Genomic DNA, 15,306 nt, shown 5'->3' with positions numbered 1-15,306 from the left:
CATTGAGAGTTTCGCCCTTAGCGGAAAACATCCAGCTACGGGTGTCAAAGAGACAACTTTGCCTTTTAATGCACCTGGACAGCTCATTTAATAGGATTGGAAAAGGCTCTCGGGCCTCCAAAAGGGGTTTTGAAGAAGCCTTTTGAAGTCAAAGGCCCATCTTCCCTCAAAACCCAAAGGAAGACCTTTTTCCAATTGGACAAATTCATAAGTTCTTTAATACCAGCAATGAAAAAGCAGGGGTTATCCCAGAAATGTGCTCAAAAAAGTCAAGGTGGCAATGCGGTTGAATCTCGAGTAGACTTTATTTATTAAACATGTTTTATAGTCAGCCAATTTTATATGCAGGACATCTTAGAAGCAGGTGCTTTGACTGCATCCTTAGGAAAAGAAGCAAAAACAAAATACACTAGAAGCTTTCAAGAAGAGACTGGACTGCCATCTGTCAGAAATGGTGCAAGTAGGATCTCCTGCTTGGGCGGGGAGTTGGACTAGATGACCTACAAGGTCCCTTCCAACTCTGTTAATCTGTATCTGCTGAATTTAAGGAAAGCCCTCCCTCCCCCCCCCAAAAAAAAACCCACAGGAAAAAAAGGAGCAAAACACCAAATCTTGGGGAAAGAAAGTGAGAAGACTGGGAGACTCACAAAATTAGATTCTGAAGACCCAGCTGCAAACGACTCCAATAAGAAGGGAAGATTTAAAAGCACTTAAAATAGCCCCTGGCTGGGTTCACCCATTGCGGTAAATTGCTATAATGTGGTTTTTCTGATTCTGGCTTAGACTATTGTACGAACACAGCCACTGTGATTAACAAGTCCTGATTTACAGCTTGGCGGGGTGGGTGAAGCCGCTCCGACTCTCCGCATGGGAAGAGGGGACAAAGGTTTTAAAAGGCACAAACAGGAGATGAAAGGAACACAGCAAAAGCTGCTCGCTCGGGGGCATAACTCTGGTGGGGAAGGGTCCACGGGAATAGTCTAAAGTAAGGGGAGGGCTGGGGTGAGAGGATTAAAAGCTGGGGGGAGGACGAGGAGGGAGGAGGAGGAAGAAGGAGGAAGGAGATGGAAGGAAGGAGGAGAAGGAGATAAGAAAGGAAGAGAAGGAAGCTAACAAGGAAGAGAGGGAGGAAGAGGAGAGGAAGAGAAAGAAGAAGGAAAGAACAAGGAGGAGGAGGAAGAGGGGAGGAAGGGGAGGAAGGAAGGAGGAGGAAGGCGGAAGGAGATGGAAGGAAGGAGGAGAAGGAGGTAAGAAAGGAAGAGAAGGAAGCTAACAAGGAGGAGAGCGAGGAAGAGGAGAGGGAGAGACAGAAGAAGAAAGAGAAGAACAAGGAGGAGAAGGAAGAGGGTAGGGATGAGGAAGGAAGGAGGAAAAGGAAGAGAACAAGGAGGAGAGGGAGGAAGAGGAGAGGAAGAGAAAGAAGAAGGAAAGAACAAGGAGGAGGAGGAAGAGGGGAGGAAGGGGAGGAAGGAAGGGGGAGAAGGAAGAGAAGAGGAGGAGAGTGAGAAAGAGGAGGAGAGAGGGATGAAGAAGATGGAAAAAAGAGAAGAACAAGAAGGAGAAAAAAGGAGGGAAAGAAAGAAAGAAGGAAGGAAGGAAGAAGAGGAAGGAGGAGAGGACAAGAAAGGAAGAGGGAGATGATCATTAACTCCTTGAAAACATCAAATCACTGTTGGGCGCAAAGCCCAAAGAGAACCTGGCACTACAGTGCCCCCACCCCTCACCCCGCCCTTTGCACGCTCACTTTTTCAACTAGAGCTTTTTCACATTCCCCAAATCGGGAGCAGCAGCCAGCGGAGGATTAATGTAAGCCGGACATGGCAACAAGGAAGGACTTGAAGCTCAGGAGATTATTAGAAAGCATCTCTCCGCTTTACATGGCTAGCATCAGGCACCGTGTGTCTACCCTGTGGCTGAACCACAGTCGCTGAGCTCAGCCAATATCCCGAGCTGAGCCCGGTACTGAAGGGCTCGTGGCAAGGAATGGACATAAGCAGGGAGGGCCCAGCTCCCTGGCTGGCCGAGAGGAATTGCACCCCAGCCCTTCTTCCAGCCGCTCTTCAGAACCGCTGCCTGCATTCTGAATGCTTTTCTCCAGTATCAGAAAAGCAGATTTGGGCCAGCACCAGATAGAAAACATCAGCTGGGCTTTCACAACGCCCCCAGGTGGCTTCCTTGCAGGTACTTTGGTCTCTGGGGTGAACGCAGCCAATTGTGGTTTATCCATAAGCTGCGGTTAAGCAAACCAGACGTAGCTTGTGTGAACACAGCCACAAAGTGGCCTGCTTTGTTCTCACCCTGTATTGATGTCAAGGGTGGTTCTTAATTAACTTGAAGACAAGAGAAACACAAAGTTAAAGAACGTCTGGATGTGGACATCAATAGAGTTACGGAATTATCAGGAAAGGCAAAGATTGGGAGGGATCTTGGAGGTCATCTAATCCAGCTGGCTGGAGAATTCTGGGAGTTAAAGTCCACAAGTCTTAAAGTGGCCAAGTTTGGGGACCCCTGATCTAGTCTAACCATCGTTCAGGACAGACAGAATTCCTGAAGCATTCTTGCCAAATGAACACACACACACACGGCCTCTGATTTAAACATTCCCAGCAATTGAATCTTTTTTTTTAATTCACATCTTTTTTAAAATCAAATTTTTGTTGAATTGCAGACTCAAAAAAAAAAAAAAAGGAAAAAAGGGAAAAAAATACAGCAGCAGAACAAAACTAGACAAGAGTACACAAAGAGGAAAAAATGTGCATAAAAAACATTTTACCACCTCCTAAATTATTTGGTGTTTAGTGCACTAACAGAGCAGATCTCCCTTCCAGACCCTTCTTTTTCGTTTGTTTAATTTTCCATAATTTTCATAATCTATTTTATATTTATAACTGTTATTACATGTTGTAAGCTGTTCATCAGAGTTGCTTCATCTGCAAAATGGCCAACAAATAAATGTAATCAACCAATCAATTAATTCATTCCATTCAACCCCTTGTGACTCCCTTCGTCACATTTCCATAGAGTTAAAAGTCTGCTTAACTCTACAAAAGTCCTTGTTTTCTGTTTGTTCGATTCCTCTGTATTTTTTGTTTGTTTGTTTTGTTCCAGGAAGAAACTGGAATTGTGAGTGAGTTGTTGGAGGCCAAGTGCACATAATGAAACACTGAGATATTTGGGGCTTAGCTTTTGGGCAAAAGTTATTTTGGATATAAATTGTATTCTAGAGGAGAGACGATTTTTGCCGATGATCATTTTCTTTTGAATTGCATACAAATGGTTGGAAATTAGCAAGTGGAGAACTGTTGTGGCCTACCGGCGGGCAGCACAATCAGACAGTGAGGACGTTGGGGAGGAACACAGGCCGGTCCTGGGGGCTGAGGGAAGGTCAGACGAGGGCTCTGCATCGGAGGCAGAGAGGGAGCTAGACAGCAATGGGGCAGAGGAACAGCTGGAGCCTGTTCCCAGTGTGTGCATGCACAGAGCTGCCAGAAGACAAGAATAACTAAGAAAGCATGGTCGACTTAGGAGTAACACCAGACCTTGGAGGTGATTGTCCCCTCCTCTAGGAAACAAAAGATGAAAGAACAGGGAGTGGGCTTTTGCAGGAAACCATTCATTCATTCGGTCATTTCAAGAGTGGAAAGTTCTGTTTGTGATTTAAGAGACTCTGTGTTTTGGAAACTGGCAGCGCTTCAAACGAGATAAGGTGCGTGTGGATAAACATTCCTCTGAAAGACTTTTTGCTAAGCCTTGCTGACTGTGAATGAAAAGAATTCACAGTCGTGTAAATAAAAGAGGTTTTGCTGGGACCAAGACTTTGCTTCTTGCTTTCTAAGGAAGCCTGGGTCAGAATAAGAAGAGAAATGGAGAAGGCATGTTGTTAGAGTTGGAAAAAAGAAATAAAACTATTGTCGGTCAATTATATAATGTTCTGAGGGACGTATTTCACTTTCTTTATTTGAACAACCATTTTATTTGGGGGGATGGAAACTGGAGAACTGTGGCAATTTGGACTTTATCTACCAATTCATATATTCATTTTCTTTTCTTTTTTTTACTCTCACGTAAACTTAAACCAGTTTGCCCAATAGTAGAAAAACAGGGAGAAAAGCAATTTTAATAACCAAATAGTACAGTTTGACATGGCCCCCTGTGGAAAATTAAGAAAAAGATTTTAAGTTGGTCTGAAAATGGGAAAAAAAGAGTCTGATTCAATGGAAGATTCGGTCAAAACTGGATAGCCAGACAGAGGAGGGATAACAGAGGATCACTAATGGAAAACAAAGAGAGAGGAAAACTTATTTGCTGCCTTCTACTGGGGGTCTAATTTTTATAGCACATCTGGAAGCTCTATCAGAGCACACAGTGGTGTTTCTCAGCCTTGACAACTTTAAAATGTGTGGAATTCCATTCCCAGAATTCCCCAGGAATTTTAGGAGGGGGAGTCCATACATTTTAAAGTTGCTAAAGTTGACAAAGTTGATATTTATGAAATATCCTACAGCCTATTGCAGGAAGTTAGCACCCACCCCCTCTCCTAGAGAAATGAAATATTTTAGGAAATATAAAAAGGGCAGAATTTTTCCCCTAAAAGGGAGGCAGAAACTCAGCTTCCCCCCCACCTTTGTCAATGGGCCATTAAGGCCTGGGTCAGTCTATTCTACATAACAAAGATATCTCCTTCAAGCAGAGCCATAATAGGAATCCCAAAGCCCTTTTATTACATCATCACCCAGCAAGAGTCAACCAAGCCTGGGACTCAGGACAGCCTACAGAGTTGCGCCTGCATGGCCCCATGGGAGTCTGGCAACCAATCAGAACACAAGCTCAAATTCAAAAGCCCAGAGAGGGCATAAGACCCGAGACATTCTCAGCATCTCTTCCCCTTTTTTCCCCTTTGCCCAAGGTCTTCAAGGCATGTCATCCTGTCCACCATTAAAACCTTCTTTCCAAGCAACTTCCATGAATACAGTGTCTTTTTCCCCACTTGGAACTACCGTGTTTCCCCCAAAATAAGACAGGGTCTTATTTTCTTTTGACTCCCGAAATAAGCACTTGGCCTTATTTTCGGAGAGGTTTATTATTTTTGAGGTTCAGGAGGCCCCTTAACCTCAGCCCGTAGCCCAGCTGATCCAGAGAGGACCGGAGGTTTCTAGCACATTCTTGCCAGCTCTAGCACCACTGGGTCTGCTGCTCTTTTTACAATACAATAATACAATAGCAGAGTTGGAAGGGACCTTGGAGGTCTTCTAGTCCAACCCCCTGCCTAGGCAGGAAACTCTATACCGTTTCAGACAAATGGCTATCCAACAGCTTCTTAAAGACTTCCAGTGTTGGGGCATTCACAACTTCTGGAGGCATTTTTTCTCCTCAGTTCTAAGTTGCTTCTCTCCTTGATTGGTTTCCACCCATTGCTTCTTGTCTTGCCTTCAGGTGCTTTGGAGAATAGCTTGACTTCTACTTCTTTGTGGCAGCCCCTGAGATATTGGAAGACTGCTATCAAGTCACCCCTAGTCCTTCTTTTCATCAGACTAGACACACACCTACTTCATTCATGGCCAACGTTCTCAAATCCTCATCTCCTTAAGAATAACAGAGTGGGAAGGGACCTTGGAGGTCTTCTAGTCCAACCCCCTGCCTAGGCAGGAAACTCTATACCGTTTCAGACAAATGGCTATCCAACAGCTTCTTAAAGACTTCCAGTGTTGGGGCATTCACAGCTTCTGGAGGCAACTTCTGTTGCACTGATTAATTGTTCTAAATGTCAGGAAGTTTCTCCTCAGTTCTAAGTTTCTTCTCTCCTTGATTAGTTTCCACCCATTGCTTCTTGTTCTACCCTCAGGTGCCTTGGAGAATAGTTTGACTCCCTCTTCTTTGTGGCAACCCCTGAGACATTGGAAGACTGCTATCATGTCTCCCCTAGTCCTTCTTTTCATTAAACTAGACATACCCAGTTCCTGCAACCATTCCTCATATGTTTTAGCCTCCAGTCCCCTAATCCTCTTTCTTGCTCTTCTCTGCACTCTTTCTAGAGTCTCCACATCTTTTCTACATTGTGGCGACCAAAACTGAATGCAGTATTCCATTCCATTTTTGTGGCCGCCACTAAGCGAAGGGGCGCAGTAGCTAGGGTTTGCAGGATCTGCCTCCACAAGGCCATTCAGTTGCATGTGGGGGCGTGGGGCATGTTCCCCCCTCTCCCCCTGGGAAATGACAGGGACAGGCTGCGCATGCGTTTAAATATTTTAGAGGAAGGCTTATTATCCAGGGAGGTCTTATTTTCAGGGAAACAAGGTAGACCCAGAAGGACATTTCTTCCAACACTATCATACAGCTATTAGATATGAATTATAGAGAGGATTTGATGTGGAGATGACACACAAAAGAAGAATTTACTTGACCAGAAAAGTAGAATTAGAAATCTCGAGGAATTGTAGGTTGGATAAGCAGGTCAGTGTCTAACTAGTTTACTTCCCCCAACCTGCTGCCCACCAGTTAAGTTGGGGCCAGAACTTGGAAGATTGGAACTGGCAGTGCCAGCTATAAATTCTAATACAGATAATTGACTCTCAGCCATTCATTCAGCGATGATTCAAAGTTACAATGGCATTAAAAAGAGTGAGGACTTGTGGTCCTCACACTTACAGCCATTGTAGCATCCCCAGGGTCACCTGATCGAAATCTGGGCACTTGGCAATCAGCATTTTTGTAGGAGATGACGAGGCTGAGCTTGAAGGAGAGGTCAAAGGCGTCACCAGTCATGAGTCCCTGCGTGCCCACAAGAGATCAAAGGGCAGCCAACCTTGAATTCCTTTCAATTCTTAACTGCCACTAATTTCCTTTGACTGTTAGTAGTTCAGATTCTTGTAGAGAGCTTGCAATAAATCTTTATAATCATGTGAACTGCCTTGATTTTATGATTTCCTGGGTGGCGCAGTGGTTAGAGTGCAGTACTGCAGGCTGCTTCTGCTGACTGCCGGCTGCCTGCAATTTGGCAGTTCAAATCTCCCCAGGCTCAAGGTTGAGTCAGCCTTCCATCCTTCCGAGGTGGGTAAAATGAGGGCCCAGATTGTTGGGGGACAAGAGGCTGACTCTGTAAACCGCTTAGTGAGGGCTGCAAAGCACTGTAAAGCGGTATATAAATCTAAGTGCTATTGCTATTCCTGGCACCCACAGGCCTCCAACCAACAAAGTCAATGGGGGAGGAGCCGAATTCACTTAATGACTGCGTGATTCACTTAACAGCTCAAGTGATTCACTTAACAACAATTGCAAAAGGTAATAAATCTGGTCCAACTCACATAATAACCACCTGGTTTAGCAATGGAAACTCTGACCCCAATTAAGGTCATAACGTCCTGCATTGCCTCATTCCAACAGATTTTCTTTTAAGAGATGAAATTTATGAAAATCATGCAGAGTTTGTTTTTCATGCCCGACTCTGAATCTGAAATTGGCACTCTTTCTTTTTAGCTTTAGTTTAGACCAGGGGTGTCCAAACTTGGGAACTTTAAGACTTGTGGACTTCAACTCCCAGAATTCTATGTTGGCTGGGGAATTCTGGGAGTTGAAGTCCACAAGTCTTAAAGTTGCCAAGTTTGGACACCCCTGGCTTAGACCAACTGGATCTACATTGAATAGGCAAAGGAAATCAATCTAAAGAAACAGCATTCCCAAATCCATCTCCCGCGCAAATGTTTGCTTCTCAGCAGCACCTTTGAGAAATTATTACGAATTCTAAGGTTTCCTGCCATTGTTTTTAGCTGATTTTATTTTATTTTTTAATAAAGTTATTAAAATCCAACTGAAAATAACGCAGGCTCAGCAAAAGGAGACACGAACGCTAATAAAATTTGAAATGTAAATCAATATTGCTGTGCATGTGGTTTGCACGATAAGCTAATATACGGGGGAACACCGCACAGCCATACAGGAAGTCACCAACAGGAATGGCTTTGGCAGTCCTTTGTGCCACTTGCAAGCAGCATAAAGGTTTGGGGCACTCAGAATGGCACTGGGATTAGCCCCACGGACAATCCCTCCAAATGCATATCAAGAATGGTTGCTGGAATTGGGTTTGTCTAGTTTGACGAAATGAAGGACTAGGGGAGACATGATAGCAGTGTTCCAATATCTCAGGGGTTGCCACAAAGAAGAAGAAATCAAGCTATTCTCCAAAGCGCCTGAAGGCAGAACAAGAAGCATTGGGTGGAAACTAATCAAGAAGAGAAGCAACCTAGAACTAAGGAGAAATTTCCTGACAGTTAGAACAATTCATCAGTGGAACAGCTTGCCTCCAGAGTTTGTGAACTCTCCACCACTGGAAGTTTTTAAGAAGATGTTGGATAACCATTTGTCTGGAATGGGATAGGGTTTCCTGCCTAAGCAGGGGGTTGGACTAGAAGACCTCCAAGGTCCCTTCCAACTCTGTTATTCTAACATTCTAAATTCTAGAAGCTTCAAGCTCCAATCTGGTTGACATTGTGTCCAGGTGGCCAAGAAGACAGAGGTCACCCGGAGGAAAGGAAGGTATCTACATAAATAAGGACCAAGTTAAATCATTTTCCCAGAAGAGATGCTGTGAATGTTGTGAAAAAAACATCCCCCAGACCCATTGCCAACAAAATGAGCTGGAAGCTCCTACAGACCGAAGCTTCTTGTCCTGTTTGAGCAGAAGCTTGAAGGGATCGGGAAAACCAACTGGGGTAAATGCCACCCCAGGGGCAGGGAGTGGGATATCTAGTAAAGGTACAGGTTCCCCTCACACATATGTGCTAGTCGTTCCTGACTCTAGGGGGCAGTACTCATCTCCATTTCAAAGCCGGCGCTGTCCGAAGATGTCTCTGTGGTCATGTGGCCAGCATAACTCAACGCCGAGGGCGCACAGAATGCTGTTACCTTCCCACCAAAGGTGGTTCCTATTTTTCTACTTGCATTTTTTACGTGCTTTCAAACTGCTAGGTTGGCAGAAGCTGGGACAAGTCACAGGAGCTCACTCCGTTACACGGCGCTAGGGATTCGAACCGCCGAACTGCCGACCTTTCTGACTGATAAGCTCAGCATCTTAGCCACTGAGCCATCGCATCTCTCCATGGGATATCTACCCTCTCCTTAATTCCTGGGTGAGCCGAGAACAGGATCAATTGCCATGTCCAGAAATTGTAGGATAATGAGGTTGCAACTCTCAGATATCAAGCCAGGAGTGAGGATGTTTTACATCAAAGGACAAACTAAACACTGGAAAAGAGCTACAAAAGTTGCAGGATTAAACTTTAGATCCCCTTCGTCTCCCTCCCATCTAAATTCAGAATTTCTTCCAGAATAGAGACATCCAAAGTTGCCTCTGAAGCACAAATTCTTAGAACACTGACCAGCGTTTCATCAGAGTAAAGTATGAAAACACAACGACGGAAGGAGGGAAGGGAGAGAGGAGAAGAGGGAAGAGGAGAGGAGAAGAGAGGAAAGGCGAGGGAAAGAAGAAAGGGTAAAGGAGAGGAAGGGAGGGAGGGGTAGTAAGAGTAGGAGAGAGGGCAAGAAGGGGAGGAAGAGGGGAGGAGTAGTGGAGCGGAAGGGGAAGAAAAAAAGAGAAAGGAGAGGAGGAAAAAAGAAAGGAGAGAAGAAGGGAGGGTAGGAGAAAGAGAGAGGGAAGAAGTTGCAATACAAGATGGATGTATGGGATGGCAGGAAAACAAGCCCGACTATAAATATTATATCTTTAGGGAAAGAATGGAAGCATAAATGTTAAAGGATGACATATAATACTAATAATATTTATGAGAAATGTATATTTGTGAATCTATGAGAAACAAAAAACTTTTTTCAATAATAATAAAAAAAGAGAACACTGACAAGCGTTTGAGAATCGGTTTGTCTTTTCTCTCCTTGGCGATACAAAGCCATTGGCTCTCTGGTACATCTGGCGCAATTCTAGTGCTCCCTACAAGACAGGTAGCCCTTGACTTATGACAGTTCATTTAATGACAGCTGCAACCTTTGCAGCGTTCCCATGATCACATGATCAAACTTCAGACGCTTGGCAACTGATACATACATATGACGGTTGCTGTGTCCCCAAGGTCACGTGATCCCCTTTTGCGACCTTCTGACAGGCAAAATCAAGACATAAGCCAGATTCACTTAACAACCAAGTTACTAACTTATCAATTGCAGCAGTTCACTTAACAGCTGAGGCAAGAAAGGTCGTAAAATGGGGCAAAACTCACTTAAAGAAGTGTTTCATTTAACAACAGAAATGTTGAGCTCCATTGCAGCCATAAGTCGAGGACTGCCTATAATAAAGATGCTTTTTGGCATCTGTACTCTGCCAACACAGCTCTTCCTAACATGTGCTACTCAAAAAAAATCGAAGTGGCGTTTGGGACAAACTAGGATCCCTCGTCTGGAACGGAGGGAAGGTGGGAACAAAGCAATTGGGGAAGGGGCTTTGTGGACAAGGCAGGAATGTTCCTCCGGTGCAAATTCAATGTCACCATTAGCCCCTCACTCATCATGCGCAGTCCTTAACCATCATTTCTACCTTATGCCACAAGGGTTTCGCCCATCGCGCTAAGCCGTAAACCGCAGTGCAACAAACGGTTGGATTTGCACAATGTCATCTAAGCAGTTGTTTTTTTAAAAAAAATTTATTGCCTTCTTTACGTGCTTTAGGTGTGACTGCAAAGAAGCTTCCTTGCATACACAGGAATACGGCCCCACCTGCATTTGATGAGAAGGCTGCTTTTGAAAGGAAAAAAGTGTTTTTTTAATTTCCTAGTTAATTTTGGTTCCTAGAGGTTTTATAGATGCATCCATATAAATGCTCTTGGCAACAACCCAGAGATGGTTTCCCCAAAGGAAGGAATTGAAACAGTTTATGTCCAGATGGAGTCCCTCCGGGGAGAGGGGGAGGTCTAGAAATTTAATAAATTATTATTATTAAAATTATTATTATTATGCCCCCTTTTTTTTCCTGGAAGCTTTTTAGATTTCCCAACTTAGCCTACCGTCCTGGGATTTCCTGGTGGTGAGCCATCCAAGTACCTAACAAGATGCACTCTCCCTAATTTCTTTAAGTGCAAGAATGGACTTGGAAAAAAAATCTATGTTTGGAAGGCTGGCAGAAAGACTCATGGGCATCCAAAAACTCTTTGAGACTTCTTCAGAGGGTGGGGGTGGGGAGTTAAACTGACCATCAAGCTCTGTATAACTTCATGCTCCAACGAATAGTAAGACTGCAGAAAGAATAATTGCAACGACGGATGCCTTCCGTAGAAGACCTAGATGCTGTAATGCACATGTCAGAAGGGGGGCTGAGAAGAGATCCACAGGCCCCTCACATCTTGGACATAAACTGTTTCAATTCCTTCCTTTGGGGTGGTGCTATAGGGTCCCCAACCTTTAGGGCACTAGGGACTGCTTCCAGGGAGAAAGGTTTTTTACCGCAGATTGGCGGGGATGTGGTTTTGTGTGCTACCCACGGATGGGACTTTGCTTGCGTGGCCCAGTTGATGGCATGGCATGGACCGGGGGTTAGAGACCCCTGCCAAGACAACTAGATACAGGAATAGTTTTTTTTTCCCCCTCGTGCCATCACTCTGCTGAATACCTAATTTTCGCATAGACATAGTCCTGTCTAATGTCTATGTGCTGTATATTTACTCACGTAGTATGGCTGTGTAGTCGTACTATTTATCCTTATTACTCTCTTTTCTTGGTATTATTATTATTATTATTATTATTATTATTATTATTATTATTATTATTATTATTATTATTATTATTATTATTCTCTCTGCCGCTTTGCATGTACACTGAGTGTTTCTGTACCAGAGACAAATTCTTTGTATGTCTAAATCACTTGGCCAAATTAAATAAGTATTTATCATAGCCGCCTTTTCCCCTTTTCCATGTCCAGCAGGGAAGACTGGATAATGAGGTGCAATTTTTAAGGCAACCTGAAATTCCTCCCCATTCAAAGCTCTTAGTCAAAATAACCGTGATACAACCCATCTCGGAGCTTTTATTATGTGATCTGGCTCAGCTTCATAAAATGAATGATCTCCGGGAATTTGAGCATGTTTTCCCTGGCAGCCTCTGCCTGCCTTTGCAGCTTGTTGAAAGTTTCAAAGCAACTAAGGAACCTGTGAAATGATACTCAAGAAACAACCGCCAGACCGTAGACTTTGCAATAATTCAGAAAACATTTCAAACATTTAGAGGAGGGTTCATTTAACCTTTTCACAGGGAAAAACAGCCGGCACAAATTGCTTTTAAAAGCTCTATTCACTCCCTTTAGAAAGTGCCTCATGTCAAGAAATCATAATTTTGCTGAGTAGCAAGTTGGCTTTAAGACACAGAACAATAACGACAGCTTAAAACATAATGCAAAATGAATTTGTAAAGCAAAATTGCTCTAATGGGACTTTTTTTAAAAGAAGAAAGAAAGAAAAGGTGGGGGCTTGAAACATTCTTCAAGCTAAAAACATAGATTTGGAAGGAAAGCCAGAGAGAGAGTTATTTGTTTTCTACCTTCAGAGTTAAAATTAAAATTTAAAAATCTCTCTGCTAATTTAAATTAAGTGGAATTTGTTCAGCTTTAATTTGATTTTTCTTGGAGCAATCATGAAACAAATATTTATTTATTCTGAAAATTACTTCGAATTACTCAAATTGAATTACTTTCCATTTTCCTTTTACAACATGCCTCTGCAAATGAGCAGCAATGAGCAAACAAACTTTCCCAAGTATTTAGCCATAAAAGGATGCGCTACAAGCAGAATTTCTGAGACTCAATCTGAATAGTCCTCTAAAAGGTATAAATTATTCCCTAACCTTACCATCCACCTATACAGCAGGCAAGTAGCATTCAACACGCATCCTTCCAGCTCATGAGACAAAGCACGAGTTGTATCTGCTAGCCCTTGTAACATACATTTTCAGAGGAACAACATTTTCCCAGGAGAACACCTGGGCTTATGCCAAAGCTTTCTCCCGTTCTCTTGGTCTTCACTATTCATCATTAATCCAGTTAACTCTGCACCCAAGTCTCTTCTACAGAGGCAGGCAAATTAAAATTTCATTAAAAGTACAACAGGTTGGTGGATGTACAAGCCAGAGCCGTGACTCCTTCTAAAGACAGTCCTGAGGATGTGTGAATGACACGTTTTTTAAAAAAAAATTCGGTCTCAGCACAGCAGCCTGTTAAGAAGAACCTCAGTAGCAAGTAGAGTAGGTTGTCAGTAACAAACAAGAAAATAAAGTCACCCAATTAATCTCCCTAAGTTAAGAGGAGCGCAGTTAAAGGAAATCAGGCATATTTTTTGTGGGCTATTCAGGAAGCAGAGTTACTTCCAGGGACTCAGAGATGCTAACCAATGCTGACTTGGAGATTTTTGCTCAACTAAGTCATTTTTGAAGGTAATTTTGCACGCTCACGTATGGGGGGAAAGGTCTGCCTCCTTCAAGGTGGGCTCCATTCAACCCAAAAGCCCTAGGTGGTAGCATGGGGCCCGGTTTATTGGAGTGACGGCCTCTCGCCCCCTGACATCTATCGGTTCCGTCCCCCCATCAGACCGCATGCTGTGGGTCCCATCTAGGAAGGAGCAAGTGGGATGCCAGCTCCCTTCTCAACAACCTCCAGAGCAAACTTTAAGAGTGAAAGAGCTCGGATTTAGGGTCACAGAAGAAGCAGCAGCGGGGGTCTTCCCAGTCACTTAGCAGGACGGCTCTCGGTTAGCTAAGAGGCGGCAAGTTCAAGCCTTTGACGGCCAGGATTTGGGTTCACCTTGGCATCTGAGCAGGCAAAACAATTAAAAGCCAAGCTCAGAATCCCCCCCACCCCCCGGAATCTGGATAAGGCTCTGCAGATACGAAACGGGCGCAGATTTTGCAATGCGCTTTGGAGAGCCGCGAGCCAGCAGGCTGTCATTTGCAAAGACCCCCGTCTCTTCCCCCCGCACCCCGCACCGCGTTCCCAGCGGGCTCTGCCACCCAACTCCCGCCCCTCCTTGCTAGAGGCCAGCACGCCCGCATTGTCCCCCGCTCTCCCCCCCCCCCAAAAAAACCCATTTATCACGCGCGGGGGCCGCCTGGATGACCCGGGAGCCCCGAAACCGCAGGGAATTAGTAGGCGTTTTTGGGGGGGGGCGAGCAGAAGTTCATCTTTAACAAGCATCTAACAAACAAAAGGGGGCCCCGCACAACCTCCCCGCACACGGTCAGAGGCACTGGGGGGGGGAGTAAAATCTCCCCAGGTGTATTTGGGGAGGGGGGGGGGACAGTCCTGAAAAGGGGCAGCAACTGGGAAGGTTTTTCTTCTTTGGAGGGGTTTAAAGGGGGGAAGCTCTTTTTCCCAATGCAGTTTTCTTTGGGGAGGGGGGGGGAGAGGCTGGAAGGAAAGTCAAGCCAGCAGAGAAATTAACTCAAGATTTGGGGAGGGGGCACAGGCAGTTCAGCGGGGAATCCCGGCTGGTGGAGCCCCCCTCCTCAGACATCCGTCGGGACTCCAAGGGGGATCCTCTCCCGCTTCTTGCGGGCACCAGGTGACGGCGAAGCTAGCATCCCCTTCTGGGCTTCCCGCGATCCGCCATTCAGCCAACCTGGGGGTGGGGAGCGTCACCCTCCGGCAAGGACAGGGCAGGGCAGGCGCGGAAGAGAGAGAGCCTCACCAGGGACTAGGAACTTGACAGCGGAAAAATGAGCCCAGCTGGGAAAGGAAGGGAAAGGCTGCCCCCTCTCTCTTTGTCTGTCCCCTCCTTTCTTCCGCCTCACCTTCCCCAAAGACCGCAAGACCGGCCAGGTCTGCGCTTTCAGGCCGGCCGGCCTCGCGCGTAAGGAAGCGGAACTCTGCACGCGCTCAGAGACTCGGCGCTTACCTGGCTGGGAGCCGGCGAGAGCAGCGGAGAAGATGCGCGGGGCCGGACTGAGCCAGCAGGGGGGACCGGAGCAGCAGCCGCCGCCGCAGGAGCCGCTGGCGAGGTCGGGAGAGGCTGGGGGCGGCCGCCGGTTGGGGCTCGCTGGTCCTTCCCGGCGCCTGGTCGGCTCGCTGGGAAAGTTGCAGCAGCCGCCCGAGCGCCTTAAACCCGCCTCCCAGCAGGACGGGGCGGCCCGGCGGGGCGGGGACTCCGAGCTGGCCCGGCCCAGCACCGCCCCCGCCTCCGGGGGACAGCGCCTCTGAGCGTCTGCAGAGCGCCGCCGCCCGCCCGCCCGCCCGCCGGGGAGGAGCGCTTGCAGCCGGCGGCCTCGGCCGTGCCGGAGACTGCAGGTAATAAATGATTAAGTCCTGCGACAAGGACGGGCGGTCGCGCG

At 45.9% G+C, this 15,306-nt stretch overlaps 1 protein-coding gene across 3 annotated transcripts in view; it reads right to left on the bottom strand.

Moving 5' to 3' along the window:
• MEGF11 (multiple EGF like domains 11) overlaps nucleotides 1-15,032 on the bottom strand; it is a 669,285-nt gene extending 654,253 nt beyond the window's left edge. For all 3 annotated transcript variants that reach the window (XM_081965210.1, XM_081965211.1, XM_081965212.1), the window contains exon 1: nucleotides 14,863-15,032. The gene's annotated coding sequence lies outside the window, so the exon portion shown is untranslated. The remainder of the gene's footprint in view (nucleotides 1-14,862) is intronic.
• Between the last annotated feature and the right edge of the window lie 274 nt (nucleotides 15,033-15,306).

This window comes from Natrix helvetica (genome assembly GCF_964273705.1).
Source record: "Natrix helvetica genome assembly, chromosome: 12".
NCBI classification, from domain to species: domain Eukaryota; kingdom Metazoa; phylum Chordata; class Lepidosauria; order Squamata; family Natricidae; genus Natrix; species Natrix helvetica.
Note: the sequence above shows the minus strand (reverse complement) of the source record. Positions and strands in the feature narration are given on the sequence as shown.